Source organism: Ailuropoda melanoleuca, chromosome 10 (genome assembly GCF_002007445.2).
Source record: "Ailuropoda melanoleuca isolate Jingjing chromosome 10, ASM200744v2, whole genome shotgun sequence".
In the NCBI taxonomy this organism is placed as follows: domain Eukaryota; kingdom Metazoa; phylum Chordata; class Mammalia; order Carnivora; family Ursidae; genus Ailuropoda; species Ailuropoda melanoleuca.
Genome location: NC_048227.1, coordinates 8,976,632 through 8,980,555, shown reverse-complemented (window position 1 = coordinate 8,980,555; position 3,924 = coordinate 8,976,632). Strand labels below are relative to the sequence as shown.

General features: G+C 53.0%; 1 protein-coding gene across 2 annotated transcripts in view; it reads right to left on the bottom strand.

The window, feature by feature from the left end:
• Window positions 1–388: 388 nt before the first annotated feature.
• FKBP6 (FKBP prolyl isomerase 6) overlaps window positions 389–3,924 on the bottom strand; it is a 23,962-nt gene continuing 20,426 nt past the window's right edge. Inside the window, exon 9 of one of the 2 annotated variants that reach the window (XM_019804049.2) lies at window positions 389–1,010. The gene's annotated coding sequence lies outside the window, so the exon portion shown is untranslated. The remainder of the gene's footprint in view (window positions 1,011–3,924) is intronic. The other variant, XM_019804050.2, reaches the window with a different exon arrangement.

Below are 3,924 nucleotides of genomic sequence, written 5' to 3'. Positions count from 1 at the left end.
CAAGTGCCAGGGGACTGGTGGCTCCCAGGTTTCTCCGGGATTCATCCCAGAGCACCAGCTCACCACAAGGGAGGGGTTGAAGGAGCCCCAGTCCAAATGCTCAGCATTTCCTTATTAGGCACATCGGAAAGAACTGCGCTGGCTCTAGAAGAGAGACCCAGTTGGGAATCTTGCTGATCTGACTGGTCTTAATGAATGGCTGTCCCTCTACCCCACCTGCTGACTTTACAAGTTCAGTTGAATTCACACAATTAATTTATACTGGGTCTTGCAAGGACAGAGAAAGGTTTTATTTATTTACAACAAGAACATGTGTAACATAATTCTCTCTCTCAAACAGAAAACCCTATAAAATACACAAAACGATCTCTATTTGCATTTACCCAGGGACATCAACAGCCGGAAGGGGGGCTGGGACTGGGAGAAAAGCCAAGGACTAATTACATTTAAAAAAAAAAAACCCAAGAAGCTGCCTTTAAAAAAAATAGCATTTTCTACTTGTCAGTAGCTACACTTTCTCCTACTCTGTGTATGAAAACGTGAAACAGAAAACAGCACCTGTGAAAACACATTTCAGCAGCGTCAGTCAGAGATGAGGCAATGGCCAAGGGCTGTGGAATTCCGGCCCCGACTTCCAAGCACGTCCCTGCAACACAGCATGTACTGGGGAGTTCTTTCCAGAAAGGCCCCCAGCCCCACCGAGGGAGAACTCCAGCAGCCTGGCCACTCTCGTGTGTAGTTTAGTTGAAGAATCTGGGAATCAAACACAGCAGTTAGAAACGCAACAGGACACAGCTGCCCAACGCAGAGCAATCACAATCTGGAGGTGCCACGTGCGGCCACGGCCACGCGCCAGAAAGCCAAGCCGGGCCCGGATCCACGCTGACGAGACTAGGCGGGATCGGGGGACAGAGGCCATGCTGTGCAGCCCGTCCTGGATGGATTCTGGGAAACGGTAGCTGATGAACGTCGTGGCTCTGGAACTTCCAATCAAGAACACAGGACAGTCTCTGAAGATCGGAAAAGAAAGGACCGTAAGATCATCCAGCTCAACTCCATTTTGCAGATGAGGCCCCAAAATAAAAGACTAATTTTTGAACACAGGCAGAGCTTTATACATCGGAAATTCTCAACTGTTCCCCAAGGAATCACACTTCCTTAGCTATTGAAGGATATGAAAATCCCCCCAAAGAGCCGAATACTTTGGCAGCTGCTTTTCCACCGGCGACCACAAACACCTGTCGCACGCACTGGGGCAGTGCAAGCCGCTCTGGACGCCACCAGACCAGGAGCCTGGACGAACCTGTCCCAGGCAGCCCCGGGCACAAGCGACGTCACACTGCCGGACGGATGACAGGTGCGCACACGCACACCTTCAAGTCGTGGCGGCCGCTGCTTCTGCTCTGCGCGCCTTCATTGCCTGATCTGCACCTGACGCAGCTGCTGCAGGGCCGGTGGGACGGGGACGTGCAGGAGGGAACCTGATGGCGCCACCGTCCCAACCTGCTGATGGCTCGGTGGTCCCTGGAGCCTGCTCCGGCCCCAGAGCTGCAACATGCTGGTGCGCTCGGAGGGCCGGTCGGCTGCCAGCCGTTCCCGGCGCCGGTGGAAGCAGAGCGGCCTTCCCTTCGTGCAGAGCGGTGCTTTCTGGGGGAAGAACTTGCCACCACCTTGCCCCGACCCCGTTGGCAGCTGCCGCAGCAGGTGGGGACAGTCCAAGGCTGGAGGGGAAGGCCAAGGCTTCCTCCTCAAGCTGTCTATGCCGCTTCTCGCGTGAATCTACGCGGAGTGCTCTTTGTGCCTACAGATACGCCGGCACGCTGCGCGTGAAGCCGTCATCACACAGGACAGGAAAACACGGCAGCAGCAAAATTCAGCTTACAAAGAGTCACCGCTCTTACGGAGCTCGTTCTCAGCGGCATAGAGATGAAGAAACATAAAACCGTAAGTGCTATAAAAAATAGGCGATGGGCGTGCAGAGCGATGCGGCGCGCGCTCTACCGCGAGTAAATTGACGACCTCCCGGAGGGCGCGTTTAAGCAGACGGAGCTCTGCGAGCAGCCTGGACAGGGCTTTCTGGGCTACGGGAGCGCGGACGCCGAGGCCAGGATTCACCACCACGACGGGAGCGAGCGAGAAACCTCAGCCAGTGTGGCGTGGGTGGAGTGAACGCGGGGAAGACAGGTGCGCCGTGCCACTGGACTGGCAGCCAGCGCCGAGTCGCTCGGGCCACGGAGTCATTGGGCAGGACTTTCAGGTTTCACTGCAAGCACCATGGGAGGTTCTGAGCAGAGAAACGACTTTTTAAGAAAAGAAAAGGTTATTCTGGCTGCTCTGTGGGAAGAGACAGCAGTGCCCAGGGCGCTGAGGTGGCAGCTGCGAGGCAGTGCCAGGTTCCTGGTCTGGGCCTTTGGAGACTGGCAGCTTCTCTCCCCGTTGGGCAGCACCTCACATCCCATGTACTCCTCCACGAACCCCAGCTGCCACGCACGTGCAGCCATTCTACGGCCATCACCCTGGACACGCCACGTGGGGGCTGCAGTTAACAGTCCACTCACCTGCCTGACTAGAATGAGCCCCTACCGACAGCCACTGACGTGGCAAGCGTCTGCTGTGCTCTGCTGGGCATCCGGACAGGGTGGGGGTGTGACCACATGGGATGCGTGAGGACAGAAACATCAAAAGCACTTTCCTGTCCAACCCCAAGCAAAGTCCCGGAGAAACAACACGCTGGCAGTCATCTCCTGACCAGTGGCAGGATCTCTGATGCAATCACACCGAGGAACGTCCAGCCCTGGGGCCAAAACCAAGTGACACTGCTTCTGGTTACTAGCAACTGCTGTCCAGCTTGAGGCCCAGCAGGACTTGTACTGTTCAGGCCCAGAACCTACTGGTCAGTCAAGACAGAGCTCAAACCCCAGCATCAGTACGGGGAGAGGGAGCTTCCACGGAGCAGGATGTAGTCATTCCACTACTCGTGCTAACCTGCTTGTCGCACAAACCAGTCATTCCATCGTTCAAGTGAGGGAGTTAATTTATCCTGTACAGATACCTTGCTCCAGGTACCATATATGGTATTTTAAGTCCATAAACAAATTTTGGTGTAATTTCTTATTTAAAAATAAAATCTTTAAAAAAGAACCATCTCCACACCCAAATGGGGCTTGAACCCACAACTTGAGATCAAGAGTGGCGTGCTGTACTGACCAAGCTGGCCAGGCACTTGGTACAGCTGTTCAGACATGTGAGTGCAAAATAAAGATCTATATTCCTACTTCAAATTAAGGATGGAAATAAACTGCCAATAGTTTCAAAACTCTAAATGTAAAAAAGAACTCTAAAAATACTAGAACACAGACATTTTTTGCTAGTTATGGAGACGTGTAAATAGACAACAAGCAAATGAGGAGAAGCTTCCCAGAAACACAAATTCAAACATCAGAAATGTACAACGGGGCCCCCCCACCATAACGGCGCTTCTGGAACTCCAGGCCACAGACACGGGAGCGCCAGGGTACCGGTGCCTGGAGCTTGCCTTAGCATGTGCGGCTGGGGAGCCCTTCCTAGCCACAAGGCTGTGCTCAAGCTCGTCGCACCCCTCCTCAACGGGGCTCTCAGGCGCTCCTCTCGCTTTCTTCCCACACTCCTCCCTCTCAGGCATCAAGCTGCCTATTAACCTGGGAGGAGAAGCAAATTTAGTCTCCTTTTACTTCAAACTCTTCTCCTCAGTTTCAAGGTCTTTCATTATACGATGTCCCAGAGATGCGCTTTCTTAGGGAAGGAACTGTTCTTTTGTGTACGAGGACCTCTGCTGCTCTCCCAAAGCAACCAATTAAAAATGCACAATATTTCTCTCCCTGCCACATCAAAGAGTCAATATTATAAAAACATTAACAGCAGGTCAAAGGGTAAAAAAAAAAAAAA